Raw genomic sequence first — 26114 nt, 5'->3', positions numbered from 1 at the left:
TATTTTGCCAATCTTTAAGGGGTTGGTTCTTTTCTTGTTATTAAGTTTTTGGAGTTATTTTTATCCTACATAAAACTCATTTACCAGATTTAAGGTTTGCAATTTTTTTCCTAGTCTTTAGCTTTTATTTTTATTTTTGACAGTATTTTTTGAAGAGCATAATTTTTAATTTTGAGAAAGTCCAGTATATCTTATTTGATAGATCATGTTTTCAGTGTCATATGTAATATAGTTTTGCTAAACCAAAGTCCCAAAAATTTTCTCTTGTATATTCTTCTATAAGTGTTATGGTTTTACATCTTTTTTGGGGTTTATGATTATTCTGAGTAAATTTTTATATATGGTGCAAGGTGTAGATCAAATCCTCTCTTTTTGCATATTAATATTAAATTGCTCCAATAGCATTTGTTGACAAATAATCTTCTTACCATTAAATTATCTTTGTCATTTTGTTGAAAATCAACTGTTCATTTGTGTTTGGGATTCTTTTAGACTCTATTCTGGTCTGCCAATCTATTGCTCTGTACCTATCCACAACTATTCAATCTGCTAATATGTAATTTTCATCTCTCTATATATCAGTGTTCTCCAACAGACCTTCAGAAACTTTGGAGAGAAATAGAGATAATAACAGTCCTTAATATGTGTTAGTATTTTGCATCCATTTCTATGAAGAATTCTTTAACTTTCGTGTAATTTAGACATTGCACAGTTTTACTATTGAGGAAACAGGTTCAAGAAGATTACTTTGAAAAAAAAAGCAGCTCATGTGGCACAGGGAGAATTTAGTTTCAGTGAGGTTTGATTCAAATCATGTTGGCCAGTTCCTGATTTTTATAATACCTCCACACATTTGTTGATTGAAAAAATATCATCTTCATATTTTTTCCCTTATTGATTCTTTGTTTGTAACACCTTGTGTTCACTTCTGGTGTCAATAAAATTGTTAATTTCTTTACTTTAAAGTACGTTGTTTTAGTTTGCTAAAGTTGCTGAAATGCTATATAACAGAAATGAGTTGGCTTTTGCAATGGGGATTTATTAACTTACAAGTTTACAGTTGTGAGGCCATGAAAATGTCCAAATCAAAACACTGCCAAGATGATACCTGGACTCTGAAGACAGGCTGCTGGCATCCTTGGCCCCTCTGTCACATGGGAAGGTCCATGGTTTGTCTGCCGGTCTCTCCCTTTTTTCCTACGTTTCATTGTTTCAGCTTCTGGCTTCGTCTGTGGCTTTCTTTCTCAGCTTTTGTGTCTTCTGCTCTCTCAGTGTCTTTCTCTCTGTTTCTCATCCTCTTGTAAAGAACTTCATTAAGAGGATTATGACCCAGCTGGGACATGCCTCAACTGAAATAAGTTAATCAAAAGGCCTCACCCACAATAGGTCTGCACCCACAGAAATGGATTAGCTTTAAGAACATGACATTTTCTGGGGTCCATAAGACCTCCAAACCATCACACACTTCGGATGTTTGACTTATATATGGTGGATAGTTAACAAATGTTGGTCCATGATAATGCATTTAGGAAATACATGCTTACTATTTCCTTTTAATGAATGGTATGAATTAAAGCTTTGTGTTTACCAGGCTGACGGATAGGCAATCCTAGAGGAAGGAAAGAGGAGCTGCTTAAAATAGAGTAGAATAAAAATAACCCTTTTTCATAGTAAGACATGTTGACTGAGTAATTACAATAAATAAAGCCTCTTTAAATTTTACAACTGAGTTCTGAGATACATGCGGTAAGGAGTAGATGGCTAACAAAAATATTCTATTATAGTTCACAAATTGTAGTTTGGAAGACACAGCTTGTATGCGAGGATGAATAATGGAATTCTTAATACCAAATACAGAAATGAATATTAATCACCCAATCACAATAGCATAATGGAGGCCTGCCCCTGAAGGACAGGAGAGAATGGATTATCTCTACAGGCTTGCTTACTATCAAGAGGAGGGAAGGCAGAGATGAGCAAAGCATGCCGAGTCAATCATTGCCAAACTTACTGATCACGTAAGTTACTCCATATCCCAAGGGAGGGGTAAGTAAAGAGACAGAAACAGTAGGAGCCAGGGTAATTTGGAACACTTCTCTTATAATAAAATATCACAAGAAGAGAATCTTTACCTAACAATTTACCAGAATAGTTGATATTTATGATCCTTGACACAAAGAGCATATGGAAAAAAGTTCATTCTGTATTTAAGAATGATAAACATTAACTGTATTTTATTGGAGCTACAATTATGTTTCTAAAGGGTCCAACTTTCATCTGGGATATGTATATTTATGACAGAATTTTAGAGACTATCACTATTTTGATATTCTTAAAGTTGCTTCTGCATTAATGTCAAATGGCCAGACTGCTTGAAAGATAGGGAAACTATTCTCAGTGCATCTGCCAAGCAATTTCAGAAAATTTGACTGATTTTTTGGGTAGTAAGTTCAGAAAACAGAAACTGTTGAAAGCTATCTGACCTGAATGTATTCCGCAAAATGTTATTCCCATCTGAGAGTGTGCTTGTGATTTATCCTCTGTCACTGCTGTATCTACATTAATGCACCATTATGCATAGCTGATCTTTCAGATGTATAACCATCACTCTTCCTGAAGCCAGAACTTTGTGATTGCATCAGACAGTCTCTGGCGTAATCTATTTAGCTACTAGATTTTACCTTCATGGTTTTTGATGAATCTGGAATAATTACTTAAATATTTACTCTTCTCTGTTTAAAATTTGCTAGAACAAAGAGATTATGCATGCAGAAAGTGTGCAGGGGGGTTGAAGATAACAAATGATACATCAAGCACAGCCTAATGTGGCTTTACTGGAGTAGAAACAGTGGTAATAAATCACTTGCCAATGTTGATAATAAAATACTGCATTGGCCTCCATCAGCCACAAAAGAAAGGTTAAATGTTATTTCTCACAAAACCATGTGGTCTTCATAGCTGACACCTCCAATATTAAATCTCATCATTATTGTCTATAGAAAACATTTGATCTTTATTCTTAAGGGAACATTTTTTTTTAAAGAACTAGTTTTGCAAATATCTAATTTCCTTGAACTACTTCATTCACTTTATGGCTATTTTAGCCTATAAGAGTGTCTCACTTTGATATAAAACTATTTTCATGTAATGGGTAGCTTTGGGAGTTTGAAATTCATTTTGGTCACTATAAATGAACTTTTAATGATTGGGTTCATATAAACTCATGGTTGGTGTAGGCAGTTTGCTGAAATATTATAACTGAATAATCTTAATAACTTATTTTCTAGTTTATTAATCAAATCAAATCTCCATTTTGTCCTTAATGCATTCTAGAGGAGTCTTATTTTAAACATCAACCTATCACTTGCATAACACTTACAGCAATTATTTCCCTAACATGTTTTCTGTAAAGAATTAATTTTTAGAGTGGATTTAAATGTATGTTGGTCTCAAAGGGGAATGCATGAAATATGTTTCAAGAAATGTGCATGTGAGGCTTATGTTTATGAAGACTTATATTTATGTGCATATAAGCTAAATGATTGCAGATCTTCCCAGCTGTGGTCACAAACAAAATCACACTAATTGTTCATGACCCAACCTATACTTGTCCTATCTCCACCACCCACTGCAATGTTGCTCACTAATTTCTAAAAAGATGTCAATTTAGAAAACCGGATGTGCTCACAAATAGTTTTTCAGCCACAGTGACCATTGCTCTGGTTTGCTAAGGCTGCTGGAATGCAAGGTACCAGAAATTGATTAGCTTTTACAATGGGGGTTTATTAGTTCACAAATCTATAGTTCTAAGGCCATGAAAGTGTTCCAATTAAGGTATCAGCAGGACAAGAACTTCTCTAAAGAAAGGCCGATGGCATCTGGCTAATAAATCACTGTCACATGGGAAGGCACATGGCCTGTCTGCTGGGCCTCTCCTGGGTTTACCTTCTGGTTTCCATGTTTCTCCAAAATGTCTCTGGGCTTCTGTCTTAGCTTCTCTTCCTCAGCTCCTGTGCATTCTTGCTTGTATCTCTTAGGGCATTTCTCTCTAAGCATCTGGGGGTCCTTTTGTAGCTTCTCTGGGGCAAACTCTGGATTTCATTTCTTAGCTTCTCTCCTGGTTGTGGTTTCAAAGGCTGTGTCCAAAATGGCATTTTCTCTCTAAGCATCTCTGAACTCCCTTCAAAATGTTTCTGCCTTTTATTGTCTCATAGAGGGTGCCAATAAACTAATTAAGACCTACCTTGAATGGGTGGGGTCACATCTCCATGGAAACAACTTATTCAAAAGATTCCACCCAACAATAGGTCTGCCCCTACAAGATTGTATTAAAAGACCAGTTTTTTAATGGGGTACATAACAGATTCAAACCAGCACAGGCATCCTTCCTGTTCTACCTTTGTTCAAGAAACCATTTTAAAGGGGACCCTCTCCTGTCAGTGTTTATCAAGATTTCACCAAAAGAATTTTGTCTCCTGATATTTCCCAATCCACAAATTCCTGAGTTGTCAGAGTAATACTGGGTAATGTACAGAAGTAGTAGGTATCCCTGCCCACACAATTCTTTGCAGAAATTTTTCACTGTGCACCCAAAGCTACAATGTATGTGACTACTCATATACTAATCCACAAACATACTCATACCACTTCACTAAAACCTGCAATGTTTTTCTGGACAACTCAACTCAAGACCTTCCTTTGAAAAGGCACATTCCTTTGATAAAGCTGTCTTCTATTTATAATGCTTTTAATTCTTCACACAGTGTTTCTTGATGTGGAGTTACAGAGTCACTCAAGCAAATTAATTTGAGCATACAATCTTTGCTCTCTACTGTGGGTCTGTGAACAACTTAAGAGCAAGTGCTCTTATCTGTCTTCCCCACAGATGTATACTCAGGAACTTCTTGGCATAAAGTGGGCTAAATCTCAAGGGTTATTCCTGGCAAAGCTGTTTGTTTTTTACCCTGGGCTGACTATAGCAAAGACCAAATTCATCTTAATCCATGCTGTTTCCCCAGCCAGTCCTGGCATTGAGTAGTTTTAAATGAATAGATGAGTAAATGAAGGACAGTTGTCATCCTCCCACCCCATGGGTTAGTCTATGTAAAAATCTAAATTAAAACTCTGAATCTTAAAAAACTACAAATAATGCATATATTTGAAATTATGGCTTTTCAAGTTTCTGCCTTCACCATAAAGTATTGAAAAATGCAGAATCAATTGTTTGTTTTTAAAAGTACCTCTTTATGCCATACATGATGGAAAAACAAAACAATTTTAAGCATATAGCTTAGGAAATGGAAAAATAACATTTCTGAAGAAAGACCTTGTCACCCTGCCATTTTTTGGCTTTCCTCTGCTGTGATGCCTGTTAGAATACATATGTAGACAGGTGAAGGAGAGAAATATCTAGTCCTTACCTTGTATTATCTTGATTTCTCTAATAGCTGAAGGTATAAGCAATTATTTATCAAGACCTGTGTGGTCTCTCCTTAATTTTTCCATTTTATATGTTCTCCTATCACAATATTCTTATTCTAATCACCACATATTCAGAGAATTTGATAAGGTGAACTGCATGGACTACTGGAATAGAATTTCAAACTTTGAGCCTATTCAGACATACTTCAAGATTAGAGAGTGTACAAATTTGTCCAGTTTATTGATTATCTTTGTACCCAGGTAGATTAAGGAACACTGCATTAAATTCCTCATTCTTAGAATACACCATCTGAGGACTGTGGGAATATGGAGGAGTAGGGAGATCCAGGACTCAGTCCTTCCATCAAAATAACTATTAAACAGTCAGGAAGTATCTGAAATAACTATTTGAAACTTTAGAGTCCAGAAGAATGCTGTAAAACATTGAAGAAAGAACTGGAGGAGGAGGCTGATAAATTATGGTGAAGAATGATAAATTGCTCTCTATGCATAGTGGCTAAAGGCAACAACCTCCACTCTCACAGTACACCACCATGGCGTCCAGTCCCTGGCTAGATTGCTAGTGACAGAAAGGGACATAAAAATCTTTCTTTCCCAAGACCAGGGGTGGGCATAGCTGATCAATGATCACAGCTTTTGATTTGTGAATTTGGATCACAGATGGCCTGGCTCTGAGGGTAGCCAGTGTTTCAACTTGTCCCGGAAAAAGGCAGCAGTGACCATTGTTTCAAACTACCCCAGGCCATTAATGGTTGGGGCAGAGGACACTGAAAGATGCAATGCTTCCTCAGGGCTACAGGGGACAGTTAGTTGAAGGGCTGGATTTGCTAGACATATCAAGAAAGTTCAGTTTTGAGAAGTCATAGAAGACAATCTTGGTGAGCTTCTTGATCCCCTCCTCAGGGCACTTGGAGTGGGTCTGTGCCCATTTTGTCAGTTCCTGGCCCTATTTGGGTTGGGAAAGACTGGCTTGAGAAAGTCCTCTCTGATGTGTCCCTACTTTCAGAATTTTCCATCCAGGCAAAAGCAGTTTGAGACAATGAAAGGAATGTAAGAAATTATAGAGGCAGATAATTTGAGGCCAAGGCCTGCCAGCTTAAAACACCCAGGAGAGGGACGTCTGTGTCCTGGGAAAGAGAAGACAGACTCATGCAAACAAGGGTATTCTGAAACAACTAACAAATAAAAGCACAGAACAAGACACAGGCCTAGAAATGCAGAGAAAACACTGCACACTGAATTGGCCTTGGGCAGATTTTCCAGGTCTGTCTTATCACCAGCTGGTTACAAAATCAGGAAACAGACATGTTAGGGAAAAAATCCCAGTGTTAACATTTGAAAATATTAAAACATACAGTGTACAATAGATTATAAGACAAACAAAGAGGAAATGATGGCCCTCCAAAATAAAAGGATAAAAATCCAGAAAACACCAACAGAGAGGAACAGAATGTGAATGGACATACCAGAAAGAGCTTTTAAAAAATGATCTTAAAAATGCTTAAGGATATGAAGGAAAATACGAGAGAGAATTAAAGGATATTAGGGTAAAAAGGAATGAGCAATATGAGAATCTCAGTAAAAAGATAGAAATTAAAAAGGAACCAAACAAAACTACTGGGATTGAAGACCATAACAGTTGAAATGATAATTTTCCAGGACACTTTCAAGAGCAGTTTGGAGCTTGCAGAAGAAAGAATCAGTGAGCTCAGAGACAAGACACTTTACATGAGTCAGGCTGAGGAACAGAAAGAAAAAATATATAAAAAGTGAAAATGGCCCAAGACACCTCATCATCAAGCATACTAATATATATTATTATTAGAGTCCCAGAGGATAAAGGAAGAGAGAAAGGGGCAGAAGTAATACTGAAAGAAATAATGGCAGAGAACTTCCCAAACTTAGCAAAAGATGTGAATATGCTCATCCAAGAAGTCCAGAGAACACCAAACAGAATAAATATGAAGAAAACTAAACCCCATCATAGACTGATCACACGATCAAAGGCAAAGAACAAGAAGAGAATTCTGAAGGCTGCAAGAGAAAAGCAACATTACTTACAAGGAAGACCTGATTAGATTGAGTGCTGATTTCTCAGCAGCAAACATAGGGGTAAAAGGAAGTGGTTTGAAATACTTAAAGTCCTGAAACTAAACAAATGCCAAGGAGAAATTTTATATTTGGTGAGACTTTATTTCAAAACTGTGAAAGAGATGAAGACATTTCCAGATTAAAAAAAAAAAAAAAGGTGAGGGAGTTCATCACCATTAGCCCTGGTCCTACAAGCAATGCTAAAGACGTCTTCAGACTGAAAGGTAGGGACACTAGACAATGGTAAAAGTAGCTAAAGAAGTAAATACCTGCAGTAAAATTAACCATTTGGGTAATTATAAATGCCATTAGTATTGTAGTTATAGTTTAGTATGTAACTCCACTTCTTACTTCCTACAAGGTATAAAAAGCAAATGCATAAAAGGTAATGATAAAATGGTGGGGGGACAGATGGGTATAGGAAAAGTATATATGTATGCTATTGAAGTAAAGTTCATAACAAACCAAATATTATTGTTATATATTTAGGATGTTGAATTTTAAACCCATGGTCACAACAAGTAAAATAAACAAAAAATATATCCAGATAGAAAAGAGAAAATACTCAATACAGTGCAACACAAAATATCAAATAAATACAAAAATAATTATTAATGGCATAATTGAAGGACAAAAAAGGTATGACATACAGTGGATAAACAGCAAAATGGTAGAAAAAGTTCCTACATTATCAGTAGTGACTTTAAATGTAAATGGATTAAGCTCCCCAGTCAAAAGGCAGAGATTAGCAGAATGCATAAAAAGCAGGACAAACTTTTTTCTGTCTGTAAGAGTTTCACTTTAAATTCAGAGTTAAAAGTAGGTAGAAAGTGAAAGGATAGAGAGCATATACCATGCAAATAGTAACCTAAACATGGCTGAAGTAGCTATACTAATATCTAATAAAATAGACTTTAAATAAAAACAGTTATGAGAAGAAAAGACAGTCATTATATACTGATAAAGGGGACAATTCAACAAGAAGATGTAACAATTATAAACATAGATTCACTTAACAGCAGAGCTCCAAAAAATATGAAGCAAATACTGACAGATTTGAGATGAGAAATTGAAGGTTCCATATTAATATCAGGAGATTTTAATATACCATTTTCAATAAGGACTAGAACATCTAGTCAGAAGATCAATAAGGAAGTAAAAGATTAGAACAATATTCTGCCAACTATACCTAAAAGACATATATAGAACACTTCATCCAAAAAATAAAAAAATAAAAAAAAAAACATTGGATCTCCAGGATACACCATATATTAGGTCACAAAATAAGTCTGAATAAACTTTTAAATATTGAAATCATACAATTCATATTCTGTGATCAAACAGAATGAAGCTAGAAATCAATAACAGAGATACGTAAAATTTACAAATACGTGGAAATCAAATGGCTTATTCTTAAATGATCAATAGGTTAAAGAAGAAATCACAAGTGAAATTAGAAAATAGCTTGAGAAGTAGGAAAATGAAAATACAACATATCAAAACTTTTGGGATGCAGTGAAGGTAGAACTGAGAGGAAATTTGTACCTCTAAATGGTTGCATTATAAAAAGAAGAAAAACCTCAAATAAGAGACCTAACCTCAAAACTGGAAGAATTAGAAAAAGAGCAAACTAAACCTAAAAGAAAAAGAGGGAAGGAAATAACAAAGGTTAGAGCACAGTTAAATGAAATAGAAAACAAAAGCAAACAACATCAGAGAGAATTGCAAAACAATAAGTTCATTCTTTAAAAAGATCAGTAAAACTGACAAATGCTTAACTAGACATATAAAGGAAAAAGGAAATGGTACAAATAATGAAAATCAGAAATGAATTGAAAAGGAGGTCATTATTACTCATACCATTGAAATATAAATGACTACAAGAGTATACTATGAACAACCATACACCAATATATTAGATAACATAGATGAAATGGACAATTTATTACAAATCACAAACTACCTACACTGACTCAAGAAGAAATAGAAGATCTCAACCAAACAATTACTAGTAAAGAGATTTAATCAGTCATCAAAAAATTCCCAAAAAAGAAGAGCCAAGAACTTGGGGAATGGCTTCACAGGGGAATTCTACCAAACATTCTAAAAAGACTTTACTACAATTCAGCTCAAAATCTTCCAAAAAACTGAGGAGGCAGGAATACTCCTTAATTCACTCCACATGTCCAAATCACCCTCATACCAAACAAGGTAAAGAAACCACAAGGAAAGAAAATTACAGACCAATATCTCTTCTGAATATAGATGCAAAACTCCTCAACAAAATACTACCAACCCAAATTCCAACAGCTAAGTAAGAGAATTATCCAACATTGTCAAGTGGGATTTATCCCTAGTATGCAAGGTTGGTTCAAGATAATAAATAAAAATGTAATATACCACATTAATACAATGAAGGAGAAAAAAAACATATGATCATCTCAATTGATGCAGAAAATATTTGATGATATCTGGCATCCTTTCTTGACAAAAATACATCAGAAAATAGGGATAGAAGGAAAGTTCATCAGTGTGATAAAGGGTATATAAGAAAAGCCCATAGCTAAAATCCCACTTAATGGTAAATGACTGAAAACTTTCCATCTAAGATCAGGAACAACACAAGGATGCCCACAGTTACCATTGTTATTCAACATTATAATGGAAGTTCTTGCCAGATCAACTAGACAAAATAAATAAATAAATAAATAAATAAATAAATAGCATCTAAATTGGAAAGGAAAAAGTAAAACATTCTCTTTTTGAAGATGACATTATCCTATATATAGAAAATCATGCAAAATCCACAACAAAGCTACTGAACCTAATAATGAATTCAGCAAACTGGCAGAGTACAAGATCAACACCCCAAAATCACAAACAATGTACAATCAGAAGAACAAATTAAGAAAAAATATCCCATTCACAATAGCATCTGAAAGAATTAAATATCTAGGAATAAACATAATCAAGGTTGTAAAGGACTTGTACACAAAAATCTACATAACATTGCTAAATGAAATCAAAAATCTAAATAAAGGAAGGACATGCTGTGTTCATGGACTGGAGAACTTAATATTATTAAGATAAACCTGCCCAATTCAATTTATAGGTTCAATCTATCTGAATCAAAATTCATATAACCTTCTTTGGAGAAATTGAAAAGTCAGTCATTGAATTTATATAGAAGAGTAAGTGGCCATGAACAGCTAAAGCCATCTTGAAAAAGAAGAATGAAGTTGGTAGACTCACACTTTCCAATCTTACAGTTATTACAAAGTCACAGTAATCAAAACATCATGGTACTGGCACAAGGACAGACATTGAGACCAATGGAACTGAACTGAGAGTTTAGAAATCAACTTTCACATTTATGGTCAACTGATTTGTGACAAATACCACTCAATTGGGAAAAAAATAGTCTCTTCAACTAATGGTGCTTGGGAAACTGGATCTCCATTTGAAGAAAAAAAAAGGAGAACCACTATTTCACACACCAAAATGGATCAAAGGCCTAAATATAAGAGCCAAAACTATCAATCTCCTAGAATAATATATAGGAAAGAATCTTCATGATCTTTTGTTACCTTGAAGATATCTTGTTGAGTGAAATAAGCCATGCAATAAAGGAGATACATTGGATGATCACATTGATTTGAAATAATTAGTACGATCAAACTCAGAGAGTCAGAATCTAGAATGTAAGTTACTAGGATACAGGGTGGAAATGGTGAATGGGAAGTTAAGGCTTAAAATGTACAGGGTGACTCTGCCTCTTCCCTCCCTCCATTCCTTCTTCCCTTCCCTTCTTCCTTCTTCCCCTTCTCTCCACCAACCAGGACCTACAGCTGGGAATAAGCTTGGGGCAGCAGCCAGGACTTTCTTTACCACATAACCTCTCAGAACTGAACCAAAACAACATTGTTCCTGGATCACACTCTTTAAGAAAACATAACCCCTATGGTAGAGCTAAATGCACTGTGCATGAAACTTGGGAAAAAAAACAGTGTACAAGCCTGTTGACCCCTACTCTCAGGTGCAGTCCACCTGCATCTACAACATGAGAGGAGGTGCTTATCCCCTGAGGTAATTTTACCCATTTCCAGTTCTGCCTTTACTTTATCAAGTTGAACTTTCTGTGGGAGGACAGCAATTTAATGGGAAAGGAGAAATGAGACAGGTTGTGAAACATTTGATGCTGCTAAAGCATTGAGGGTCCTGCAGAATGAGCCACTGCCTGATAGGCTAGATGTGAATGGAAGAGAATCTGAAGAAGAAAATCTCAATAAATCTGAAATAAGTCAAGTATTTGAGATTGCACTTAAACAAAACTTGCCTGTGAATTTTGAGGTTGCCCGGGAAAGTAGCCCACGCCATATGAAGAGCTTTGTGACCAAGGTGGGGGGTTCATAGGCAAAGGTGAAGAGAAGAGCAAGAAAATTTCAAAGAAGAATGCTGCTATGGCTGTTCCTGAGAAGCTGAAGAAGTTGCCTCCCCAGACAACAGTTGAGTGAGTGAAGCCCAGAATCAAAAATAAAACAAAACCCTCCATAGTCAAGCTACAGACAAGCCCAGAATATGGCCAGAGGATGAACCCCATTAGCTGACTGGCCCAGATCCAGCAAGTGAAAAAGAAGAAGGAGCCAGAGCGAGGCCTCCCTTGCCACAGTGAGTTTGTGATGCAGGTGAAGGTTGGTAACCACACCACAGAAGGAATGGGCACCAATAAGAAAGTGGTCAAACACAATGAAGCCAGGAATGTGCTGGAGATCCTTGGTTTTAAAGTTCCACAGGCTCAGCCCACCAAACCAGCACTCAAATCAGAGAAGACACCAATAAAGAAACCAGGGGATGGAAGAAAAGTAACCTTTTTTGAACCTGACTCTGGGGATGAAAATGGAAGTAGTAATAAAGATGATGAGTTTAGGATGCATTATCTTAGTCATCAGCAATTGCCTGCTGGAATTCTTCCCATGGTGCCTGAGGTTGCCCAGGCTGTAGGAGTCAGTCAAGGATGTCACACCAAAGATTTCATCAGGGCAGCTCCGAATTCTGATAAGGCCACGGTAAATGCCATGATAGCCCATGAATTGTTGTAGGGGGGAACATCACCCACAGCTAAGACCATTTTGAAGAATAACCTCTCTTCAGGCCACATACCCCACAGACCTCTCAAGAGACCCTCTGAGCAATTGGACTCTCTCTCCAGAGTCCAGGGATTCCAGGTTGAATACAACTTCCCCAAAAAACACAAGAATGACTTTGTATCTCTTATTAGTTGCTCCCCTCAGCCACCTCTAATAGCCATGGCATTGGAAAGGATGTGGAGTCCCGCCATGATAAGGCTGCACTGTGCATTTTAAAGTTGCTGTCTTAGTTGGACCAACAAAGTACAGAAATGCTAAGAACAGGAAACAGACCAATGTCTGTGTGTGGGAGGTGCTGAACCTTTTCTGGCCATGAACCATTCTAAAATCCCAACATACATACTGAAAATATTGAAACTGCTTTGAAAATATGGAATTTCTGATACCTTCAGTGGGCTGAGAGACACAGTGGATGATGAACTGGAGACAACAGTGGTGATGCAGATGGGAATATAGGGAGGCAGCCGTGGCTAGGTTTGAATGTGTTGGTGGTTTTTTATGATGAGGCCTGAGGAAAGAGACGTCAGCAGGGCAGCCTCATGAACTAGCAGTCTCCATCCAGAGCAGCCTGTGGGGAAGGAGCAAATGCTAAGCAAGGTGGAGCCGCCAGTCTCTTGCCTGCTTTCCAGCAAGTCCATGCTCCAGTGCACCTCAGTGCATGGTCTTTTTTTGTTTGTTTGTTTTTGGCTGTGTGAAAGAAGAAACAGAAAACAGTAAGCATGACTCTCTTGTCAAACTGGCTAACTCAACACTTCGGGGTAAACACTGGACAGCCACACCAGAAAGAGGCCTTAGACTGGCCTCAAACCTGAAAGCACCGGAGAAAATCAAATGTTTCCTCCTCAGAGTAACCTGACCTTTCTAGAGTGCTACCGCCCCCGCTGCCCCAAGTACCCACACCATAACCACTGCTTTCTCTTCCAACGGTGACACATATTCTTAGTTTCATTGTTTTCTTTTGATTGAAATGACACCATATAAAATTTGTATTTGAAAGTTCCTCAATTGTATCTAGTTACATAGCACAGTTTAGAAGCTTATTTGAGGCTAACTTTATCCGTAATCTAACTGGCAAAGACCATATCCATATGTATTTGGTTATTCATTTTTGTTTTATTGGACTAACCCAGGAACATTTCAGTGATGCAAATTGTGGGCCCTCTGGTTTAGCAGAAACAGTCTTAGACTTCTCAGAAACTTAGATAAGTCTCCCACAGTTGTATAAATTGACAATTTTGGAATTTTAAACTTTAAATGATTATTTAGTTCCTTTTCTATTTTATTTTTATTTTGGTTAATGCAACAGGACTTAAACAAGTGAACTTTGATTTTATTTTAAAGATTATTAAAAAAAAAATTGAATGTATATGCATATGGCTCTTCAGGATATATAGCTTTCACTATACTATAGGATATGCTCTCCATGTAGTAGATATAAAACTGCAGATTGATTTTCTTTGAGTGCTTTACACTGTTAATTACATCTCCAAGTAGGGCTGAAAAGATTGACCTATGTTTATGTATAAAACCCTGTTGCTTTTGACGCTGTGTTGCAAACAGAAATGTATGCAGTAGGGGTCTGCATATGGTCCACATAAAAATCACAGTAGCTTTGCAAGTTAAGTACTGCTTTGATTCATTTTTCACACTGGAAATTTTTTCTCCTCATGGAATGTAAGTAAAACTTAGTGTTTGCCCCCCCAAAACAAAACAAAACAAAACAAAACAAAACACAGGGTTCCTATTTGGAATGTAATGGATGCCAGTGGTGGTACCATAATATTGTGAGCCTAATTAACAGCACTGAAGTATATATTTGAATGTGCTTAAAAGGGGAAATGTTAAATTGTATACATTGTTACAGAATCAAATTTAAAAAAAAAAGTAAAGGAACTACACTACACAGTGAACCCTAAGTTAAATCATAGACTACAGTTAATAATACTATTATAAAAATATGCTGTCATCAATTGTAGCAAATATTCCACACCAATGCATGGTGTTAAAAATAGGGTGGTACATGGAAGTCCTGTATTTTAAGCATGAAAGTTCTGTAAGCCCATGATTACTCAATAAAGAAAAAAATTTAAAAAGAGTACTGTCTTATCCTCAGAATGATTTTAAACCAATACTTTTTAGATTTGATATTCTTACTCTAAAACTTATGATCCTATTCATGCAAATTACTTAGCATTGTTCTTACATTTCCATAAACAGTAATTTCTCTTTCTTACCAGATATATTCTTAACAGCATAATAACAACATTATTACCATCATTATCATGTTTGCTCCCATATTTTGTTACCTTTTGCTAATCCAAGCTCCCTCTATAAACAATTTTGTTTATAAATAAACAGAATTTATTCTTTTATTCAGACTCAATACCATATGGTAAATCATGGTTAGGCCTTAGCCTTTATTATCTATTTCCTTATTATCATTCCTGGTCAAAATCCCATAGTGTTTTGTTTTATGAAACAGGAATGTTCACTCCAACTCCTTCGATTACATTAAACCTTCAAGTCAGATTAAGTCTTCCCTCTTTCAGGATGCAAGTCAATTTGATTTTCTCTTTCTCTAAATTCCAGACACAAAGTATAAAATGCTGTGTCCTTTTTTCTTTTTCTTTTTTTGGAATATAAACTCATGTTGCATGTTTACTTAACATGATTTCTATGGAGAGAGTAAACATTGAAGCCGGAAAAATAGAAAAAAAATCTAATAATGTAAAAACACCAAAGAGTTTTCAGATTCGAAGAGCACTATTAAGTGTGGAATAAGAAATGTAAAAGAATCCAAACTAGACAATATTTCTCTTCACCAGAAAGAAAATATGTATTTCTAAAAACTCAAAATAGAAGGAAAAATGCCTTCTGAGAAAAACATCAATACAACTATAACAAATTAATGAGAATTGAATATTCTGTAGATATAAGCATTAATAGTAAATGAGAAAAGACACTGAAGCAAAGCCCTAAATGTTCTGAAGGAAAATTATCTTGAAACCACAATTCCATACTAAAAGCTGAGTGATATCAGCTTTGAGGATGAAATAAAGACATTTGCATTTGTAGAAAGACTCACACAGCTTCTCTTCCAAGGACCTTTACTGAATCACAACAAAAACAACAAAGCAAAAATATGTGTTTTTTATTTAGTTTTTAACAGATGATGAAGATAAATTACTTAAAATTTTACATGGGTCTAGGGTCTCTATAGATTTCTCCTTTGTTTTAACTAAAATTTGGTGACAGTGGTGTTTTAGTTTCCTCATTGCTAAAGCAAATACTATGCAATGGGATGACTAAAACAATGGGTATTTACTCACTCATGGTTTAAAGCCAGGAGAATTCAAAATCAAGGCATCATTAAGGTGATGATTTCTTCCTGAAGACTGGAATTTTGGGGCTGTGATGGTTAGGTTTATGTGTCAACTTGGCCAGGTGATGGTGCCCATGTGTCTGGTCAAGCAAGCACTGGCCTAACCATTACTGTAAGGACATTAGTTGCTGGCTAATAAACCAGAAGGGTGGTTTATTAAATCATCACTCAACTGATTGTATCTGTGGCTGATTACATCAAGGAAGGGTGTATCTTCCATGAGAGAATTCAATCAGCTGGATTTAATCCAATCAGTTGAAGACTTTTAAAGGAGAAATGAGAGAACTTTCACTTCTTCTTCAGCCAGTCAGCTTCTCCTGGGGAGTTCATTGAAGACCTTCACCGGAGTTGCCAGCTTGCTGCCTGAGCTACGAATTTGGACTCATGCATTCTGCCCTGTGGAATTTAGACTCCTACATCCCCACAGTTGTGTGAGACACTTATAAAATCTCATATTTACAGATTTGCCTGTTGGTTCTGTTTTCCTAGAAAACCCTATCTAATACAGGATCTGTCAATGATTCTTGGTCTTTGGGTTCTCTGTCACCTGACAATGCACAAAGCAACATCTTCTTTCTCTTCTAAGTCCCATTGACTTTTGACTTCTTGCTTCAAGTGGCTTTGTCTCTGTCTGAATTCCATTCTACTTATTAAGGATTTCAAAATAGCTTTAAGATGCCTCTTGACTGAGTTCATCCACACCTTAAATGAAGTAACCTCATTATAAAGTCCTACTTATAATGTGTTTACACCCATAGGAATGGACTAAGTTTGAGGACAAGTTTTTCTGGTGTACATAGCTCCAAACTACAACAAATGTTATCTTTCTTTTCAAAATAAATAAGGCAACTGTTTATATATTCTAGTCAAAATTTATAAAATAAGGAAACTTGGAAGTACTCAATATATGTTACTGCATGGATAAATGAATGAAACAAAATGATATTGTATTATTTTATATACAAAATTTTGAATTTTGCTTTTTTTCATGAAAGATTATATTTTGGAGATGTTTCCTATATAAGGATATATGGATCTATACCACTTATTTTAAACATCTGTGGCATTAGAATTCAAGGCTATAATAACATATTTAGCCAGTTTGCCATTCACTGACATTTAAATGGTTTCCATTTTTGGCAATTATGAAAACTATTTAATAAAAATAATTGAACATGTATTATTACATATTTTACACATTTGTTCATTGAAAGTTAAATATCTGGATTACATGGTAGGTAAATTTTAATTTTGTTTGGTATTACCTGATTGCCCTTAAAATATACCAATTTGCCTTCCAAAAAATAGTTTGTAAAAGTACCTATTTTTCCATACTTTTTCCAACAGTAGGATGGTAACCTTGAATACAATTTAATTTTGCTTCAGGTATATTTGATCACATAGATATAGCCCCATTATAAACTAAAAAGAGTACACACACACACACACACACACACACACATACACACACATTCTACAGACATTGTTATGAGTCAACCTAAGAACTATATAAGCCATTAAAATGCTCTCCAAACCTGTTCCATTTAAACATCTACTAAGATAGGTGATTATACTTTAAAGTCACATTGACTTTAGTCAATATTATTTAATGTTCCAACTGAACATGAAATACTAGTTAAGATACAGTAGGCTTCATTTTCTAATGGATTTTAAGACATTTGAAATATTCTATTATCTTGCTCCAACTGAAAAAAAGTTACTTGGGGTCTAGTCATGAGAAAAAAATAAGACAAATCCTAATTGAGGCATATTCTACAAAATACCTGAACAGTGCTCCTCAAAACTGTTAAGACTGTCAAAAACAAGGAAAGTCTAAGAAACTGTCACAGTCTAGGGGAGACTAGGGAAATGTGATTACTAAATGGAATCTGGAATCCTAGAGAAGATACTGGAACAGAAACAAAAAAGTTGTTTATAAAATACTAAGGGGATCTGAATAAAGTATGCACTTTCATTAATATTAATGTATTAATCTTGGTTTATTAGTTGTGACATATGTATTATAATAATATACGATGTTAGCAATCAGGGCAACTGGGTGCAGGCATGCTGGAACTTTCTTTAGTCCTTTTGCTACTTGTTCTATCTGTACTATCTTTGCTACTTGTTCTATCTGTACTATCTGTTCTATAAAACTAAAACTATTCTAAATGAACCTTATATTAAAATAATAAATAATGGAAAAATCTAGAGACCACAACTGCTTTCAGTGCACACTGTAAGGATGTTCCCATTTCTAGGCCACAGTGTTCTCCAAAATCACCTAAGCCTCCAAGTCATAAGGATACTTGGTGGGACTCATAGGGAGAAATATGAACTGTAATATGTGTTCAAAATAGCTCTGTTTCTGCCCAGAATCCCAAAAGGCTCTTGCAAATTTTCTATTATCTTTTGGAATTTAACCATTCAACCAAAATCTTATAAAGTCCTACAGAAACATAAGGGTCCTTCAGTTCTCACATTTATTATTTAAACATTGCATAAATTGCCAGACAAAAATTAGATACTATGCCAGAAGCCATTTTTACTCCTTCCTAGGTAAAGAAAGGTAAGAATAAGTTTTCACATACCTGTCATTCTATGTACAGAAGTAGTAAAGGGTCTGTATGTATGTATGGGCATGTGTGTGTGTGTGCGTGTGTGTGTGTGTGTGTGTGTGTGTGTGTGTGTTTGAATTTGAGTCAGAGGGACAGTGTGTAAAACCAAAAGATAAAGTAAGATATGGAAGAAGGATTTTTCAAAACCCATAAGGGCATAGTGTGATGTGTAGCATATACCATCTCAACATGGGGCAACTATTCTGGTTATGTCTGCTGTTGTTATCGTATTGAACTGGTAGGGCCTACATCTTTGATTAATACTTTGGTTCACTAAAGCTGATGAAATGAAATATACCAGAAATGGACTGGCTTTTATGCTTACGAGTTTACAATTATAGGCCATGAAAATGTCCATATTAAGGCATCAACAGAATACCTTCTCTGAAGACAGGCTGCTGGCATCCAAGACACCTCTGTCAAATGAGAAGGCACATGGCCAGCAGCTGCTTGTCCTTCTTTCCCAAGATTTGTTGCTTTCAGCTTCTGGCTTCAGTGGTTTCATCTCCGTTTTCTGTGTATCCACTCCTTGCTTCTCCGGGGGCTTTTTCTCTACATTTCTCACAATTTCATCTCTTTTCTTATCCACTTAAAAAAGACTCTGAAAGGAGGATTATGACCCACCCTGGGGCAGGCCACAACTGAAATAAGCTAATCCAAAGTCCCACCTAAAATAGGTCTTCACTCACAGGAACAGATTAAAAGAACAAGATCTCTTCTGGGGGTACATACAGCCTCCAAACTACCACAATTACTTACATATTTTTTAGGTTACAGAGGTCAATATTCCTTTAAAAACATACATGGCTTTTACGTGTTTTCATGAATAGTCAATATTGGTGATTGCATTATAATCTATTTCTGGTTCTCAGGCATTTCCAATACAAAATGTACCCAACAATTGGATTCACATTGTCTATTGATACCCTGTAATTGAAAATTTGGGCATATTTGTATATAAATTTGGCAGACAAGGGAGGGAAGGCATGTCTTTTTTTTTTTAAGATCCAAAAATTATTCTATAACTCAAAAGAGGTTTATTTCAACTAATTGATCATAGACCTAGTTCAGTTAAAATTTTTCATTCTTTGAGTTATTTATAAGAATAGAATACATATAAAATATGTGCTTTTGCATTCAGAAATTATTTTAATTGATTTCTAACAGCACCAGTAACAACAACAAAATTAGAAAATTTGAGAAAATGGCAAGAATAATGGAAGATTTTGTAATAACATCATAAATTGGAGGTTTTGGCTTATAATTCAGTCTGTGTTACCTCTTATGCACATTCAAATTACTATTTATGATACATCCTTAGCAAAAGATAGGGGAAAATTACCAACTTAAAAAATTGAAGTTATCCTTATTATTACAAAATTCCATTGGTTCAGAAAAATGCAAATAATTAATAATAGCATGATTCCAAATACCTTGTATATAAAAATTGAATTTTGGGGATTGTTAAGGATTTAATTATCTCCCCCAAAAGACATTGTCAACTCCTAACCTCCTTCCTGTGAATGTGAACTTATTTGTGAATAGAATCTTTGAAGATTATTATTAGACAAGGTGGGTTCAAACTGGATTAGGGCCTAATACAACATGACTAGTGCCCTTATAAGGAGAAGGAATTTGGACAGAGATTCAGACCAATGATGTAGCAACAAGAAGAAAAAGAGAAAGAGAGCCATGTGATGGATACATAGATTTAGTCATTGATTGCCAGCAAGCCCCCACCAGAGCTCTACAGACTTTAGAGGAAGCATGGCCCTGCCAACACTATGATTTTGGACTTCCAGCCTCCAGAACTGTGAGTCAATTAAATTGCTCTTGTTTTATGACATTCAATTGTGGCATTTTTAATAGCAGGCCTGGCAAACTAAGACAGGGATGAACCCAGACACGGGAGAAACACAGTCCTAGATATATGTGTGTCTGTGGGTAGTTTAGAAACTGAAAAGATCAAGGATCTTGATGGGGGGGGGGGCTTTCATTTCCTTATATGTATTTTAAAATACTTAAACTAGCTATAAGAAATTTAGTTCTAAAACCCATTTTAAAAAGAGTGACTAGCAATTTAGAGAGTAGTTTTTATAGGAAATATCTAAAGAATCCTAAAATCCTATGAAACATGTAAAACAAATATTATTCTCCTTGTTTCATTGATGGAAAATTTAAAGTCAAAGAACAATGAGAAATATGTAATACATTTTTATCCATATATGGTATATTCAGATGGCAGGTTTTAAGGCAACACAATACAATAACAAACACAGAAACAAAACAAAATAAATTTTGCTTGAAGACCTAATATGTGATACAATAGTATAATTGAATTTTATTTCCTAAATTGCAAGCAACTTTTAATATGAGGAATATTTAAGACTTTCATTGAATTTTCTGTATTCTGATCAAAGCTACAAAGAAAGAAGCACTTTCTCATGATCTAAATTTCTTCCATCTATTTACATATATAAATACCAGAAAAGAATAGTAATTTAATATATTTATTTTTAATAAGACATTAATTAAATTAAATGTTACTATCAAAATACATGAAATGTTAAAAAGAACAAACATTTAAGAGTAAACTTTTAAAAATAATAGAACTATTGTAATAGAAGCCATATTCCAGGGAAACTATTATAACTGAAAAAAATAATTCACTTTCATCTTCCTGTTAACAAAAGAATAGGCTTGATATTAAGTCTTCTAATTTTATTGTGAGAGGCACACAATTCTAAATTACAATCTTTGAAAATAATTTATCAGGTGTTTTTTAATTAAAAAAAGTTGCCCTTCAAAATAACTGACTAAATTACAGTCATGAAAATTTCATTTATATCTTTATTAGCTAATGTTTAATGAATGCTAACTATGTATCAGGCACATGCTTAATTCTTCGTATGAGGTATTTATGTTAACCTCACTATAAAATTTGTTTCTTTTTGCTGCTGTAGCAAATTGCACTAAAGACTGTCTCAAAACAATAGAAATTAATTTTGTTATAATATTGAAGTTCAGATAGTCAAAATCCATCTCACCAGATTGAAGTCAAAGTGTTTGTAGGGTGCATTTCTTTCTGGAGGCTAAAGAGTAAAATTCCTTTCCTTGCCTTTCAGCTTCCAGAAGCTACCTAAATTCTTTAGCTTTTGGCTCCTTTCTCTATCTTCAAAGCCAGCTGTCTAGCATCTTCAAAACTCTCTCTACCTTTCTGACTTTGCTTCCAATCTACCATCCCCTTCTCTGACTCTGACCCTACTGCTTCTCTCCCTTAAGGAACCCTGTGATTATTTGGGGCCAACCAGAAAATCCAAAGTAATCTCCCCATATCATGATCCTTAATTCAGTCAGATATGAAAAGTCCCTTTTAGCCCTCCTTGATAAAAACACAAACTATTAAGCCTCTAAAATTGCATTTGGTACTGCCCATGAATAGACTAAACACCATGGAATACAGTAGAAAGTCAATAAATATTCTGAAGTTCATATGAAAATATAGAAAAAAGGTGACATGTCAAATCTCTTAACAAGATGGGCATCTATGAAAAAAATGGGATTAGGAGAACTTAATAACAATTCAGAAAAAGATAAAATTAGATCCATACTTCACACCATATCAAACATGTAAACAAACAAGCAAACACTGGGTGGATCCAAAATTTAAATGTAAAAAATGAAACTATTATAGTTTTAGAAGAAAACAAGGGTAAATCCCTCATTAATGTGGGTATGGGGAAGACTTTCTAAATATGTTGCAAAAATTCATGAATGATACTGATATAAATACATAATTGAACAACAAAACAGTGGGGGTTAAAGAACACTTCTTCCTTGCAACAGAATTCCAACTAGTCAATGTAGAAAGGATGATGGAAAAAGAAAACAATGTCGTTTCTTTGATATTCTTGCCCTTAATGCATTAACTGAAATTAATCATGGAGAACCATCAAAATAAAATTGAAGAACACTCTAAAAAATTTCCAGTGCTCTTCAATATTGTGAAGGTCATGAAAGAAAAACAAAGAAAGACAGAGGAGTGGTTCCATAGTAAAAGAGATTATGGAGATGTGATAACTAAATGCAACATGAAATCCTGGATTGTACCTTGGACCATGATAAGCACAATACTGGGCCAATTGTCAAAATATGAAATCTATAGATCAGATATTAATATTGTATGACTGTTAATTAGCTAGTTTGATTACCATACATTGGTTATGTAAAGGTGTTAGAATTTGGGGATTCTGGGTTGAGAGTACATGGAAATTTCCTCTGCTTTTTGCAACTTTATTTTTAAATCTAAAGCTATTTCATGATAAAAGTTAAAAATCAAATATGCTCCTGTGCCAGTTTGAATGTGTTATGTCCCCCCAAATGCCATTATCTTTGATGTAATCTTCTGTGGGCAGACCTATCAGTGTTAATTAAATTGTAATTCTTTGAGTGTTTCCATGGAGTTGTGCCCCACCCAACTGTGGGTGATGACTCTGATTGGCTAATTTCCATGGAGGTGTTGGCCCACCCATTGGGTGGGTCTGAATTAAGTTACTCGTGCACTATATAAGATCAGACAGAAGAAGCAAGCTTGCTACAGCCAAGAGAGACACTTGAAGAAACCACAGGAGCTGCAGATGAGAGACATTTTGAAGATGGCCGTTGAAAGCAGATTCTTGCTCCAGAGAAGCTAAGAGTGGACAAATACCCCAAGAGCAACTAAGAGTAACATTTTTGATGAACTGCAGCCTAGAGAGGAACATTCTGGGAGAAAGTCATTTTGAAACCAGAACTTTGGAGCAGATGCCAGCCACGTGCCTTCCCAGCTAACAGAGGTTTTCTGGACACCACTGGCCATCCTCCAGGGAAGGTACCCAATTGCTGATGTGTTACCTTGGACACTTTATGGCCTTAAGACTGTAACTGTGTAACCAAATAAACCACTTTCATAAAAACCAGTCCATCTCTGGTATTTTGCATTCTGGCAGCATTAGCAAACTAGAACAGCTCCCCTTTAATCTTAACTTTGATAATATTCCACATATTTCTAAAATAATCAATTTTAGTTCTGTGATTACTTCTATATCAATCAACGACAGGAAACTTAGGAGAATTAACAACAGGTAATGAAAAAAGAGTTTAATGAAATGTCAATTTAAAAATATATGAATAGGGATCTTGCAAATGAAGAAGGATTGTTTATACACCCCAAAAAAGGCTACCAACAGTGAATAATCATACCAGCCTAGGCCAGAAAGTGCAGTTAGCAGAATGCAGTGAGAGCCCCAGCTATGACAGAGTGCCTGACTTGATCTGTGATCTTTGTTAGAGGAAGACAGCCACTACTAATTTGTATAATCATGGGTAGAAGCTGGGGATGTGGGGAGATACTATGTTCTAACATTCTTCCTGTTCTATACTGTCTTGGCACTGTATCTGATTGGCCAAATCAACCAAGAATCCAGAGAACAAGACAGCCTAGTTTTGCCATTGATGAATATCTGCCTCCTGGTCAGAGAGTGGGGTGAAGGATGCACACTGGATTTAAAGGGGCAAGTGAAGAGTGTTCAACATGCCTGGAAAACTGTGGAAAAAATCTTTCTTTTTCTGTACCTATAGCACTTATAATCACAGTTTTAAAATGTATCAAGTTTCATGTAACTTCAAGAAATTCAGTATTGTGTTAAGAAAGAAAATAATCACAGCCCTCCTTCTGCATCTAAATGCATTAACAATATTTACTTGTAATTTCCATTTCAAACCCTGGCATTTGCAATGTGTTTTCATTAATAGGACATAATTGCAGAATTTTCATGAAATAGTTTGTCCTTTGAAAAACTGTTTGCTTTAATCTTGGGCATATTACTTATTGTTTCCCCTGAAGACAATTTAGTAATTACTAAAGGAACATTCTCAAACATAAATCAAATAACAGTATCAAGTGAATTTGCCAATGATTTTCCTTGCTATCTACTTTGAAATGCCACATTCTCTTAGCAAAACAATATATAATTTTTAATTGGTGAAGAAAACATACACGTGTTAATGTAACTTGACTTCACTTTACATCTCAGTTATTGATTAATTCTATTTGGCCTGAAAATGTAGGTGTTTCTTGTTTATTTAGTGGAAGCATTCCTAACATGTGTTTACCTTTTTATTATTTGAACCACATTTTAATAACACTGGAAGGCTTCCAATATAAAACGCATCATGGTAAGAATTTAGTACAATGAAATAGTATTTTAAGGATTTTATTTACTTTTCTTCCTTTACAAGGGTGGTGGTACTCTATTTTATCCATCTATGTATCTATCTATACCTAGATATTATATATCTAAAAATTATATATTGAGATTATAAACGTGTATATATCTATATGAGTGTATCTCCATTTCTGAGTATACATATGTTATATATATGACTCAATAATTGTGAGTGTTGTTTTACTCATATGGACAAAATTTTCAAGATTTACATAACAACAAATTGAGTAAATTTCACATTTTTATTAGCAGAGTTATTTTATCAATTTCATTAGTGCCAGCATGGACTATAGAACTTTCTAAATCAATGCATTCAATAATATGGCTAGTCTTTAATTTAATGATCTTTAGGGACTCACTCAAGAATGCATAAGCATTGAATAACTGAATTAAGAAAGAAGGCATGGGAAAAGAGTAGTGTCTTCAACAACTGGTGCTGGGAAAACTGGATATCCATCTACAAAAGAATGAAGGTGGGCCCCTACCTCACAACATATACAAAAATCAACAAAAGATGGATCAAAGTCCTAAATATAAGAACCAGGACTATAAAACTCATAGAAGAATATGTAAAGAAGCATCTAGAGGACCTGTGTTAAGAATGGTTTTGACTTATATCAAAAGCACAAACATCAAAAGAAAAAATGTATAAATGGACTTCATCAAAATTAGAAACTTTTGTGTTTCAAAGGACTTCATCATGAAAGTAAAAAGACAGCTTACAGAGTGGTAGAAAAATATTTGGGCATCACATATCTGATAAGGGCTTAAAACCCAGAATCTATAAAGAAAGCCTACAGTCAAAAATACAAATGACCTAACTAAAAATGGGCAAAAGGCGTGAAGAGATTATTTCCCCAAAGAAGATATATGAATAACAAAACACAGCTGAAAAGATGCTCAACATCATTATCCTTTAAATAAGTACAAATCAAAACCACAATGAGATACCATTTCACATCTAGTAGAATGGGTACTATTAAAAAAAAACAAACAAACAAAAAAAAACAAAAAAAAAAACAACTGAAAATAACCAGCACTATGGAGGATGTGGAGAAATAGGAGCACTCATTCATTGTTGGTGGGAACATAAAATGATTTAGTCACAGTGAAAAACAGTTTGATGTTTCCTTAGAAATTTAAGTATAGAATTACCATATGGCCCAGC

The 26114-nt window shown here is 35.0% G+C and overlaps 1 pseudogene; it reads left to right on the top strand.

The window, feature by feature from the left end:
* Positions 1 to 9605: 9605 nt before the first annotated feature.
* Positions 9606 to 12979, top strand: LOC119530484 (annotated as a pseudogene).
* The last annotated feature ends 13135 nt before the right edge of the window (positions 12980 to 26114 follow it).

Source organism: Choloepus didactylus, chromosome 3, assembly GCF_015220235.1.
Source record: "Choloepus didactylus isolate mChoDid1 chromosome 3, mChoDid1.pri, whole genome shotgun sequence".
Taxonomy (NCBI): Eukaryota; Metazoa; Chordata; class Mammalia; order Pilosa; family Megalonychidae; genus Choloepus; species Choloepus didactylus.
This window is presented reverse-complemented; position numbering and strand designations above follow the sequence as displayed.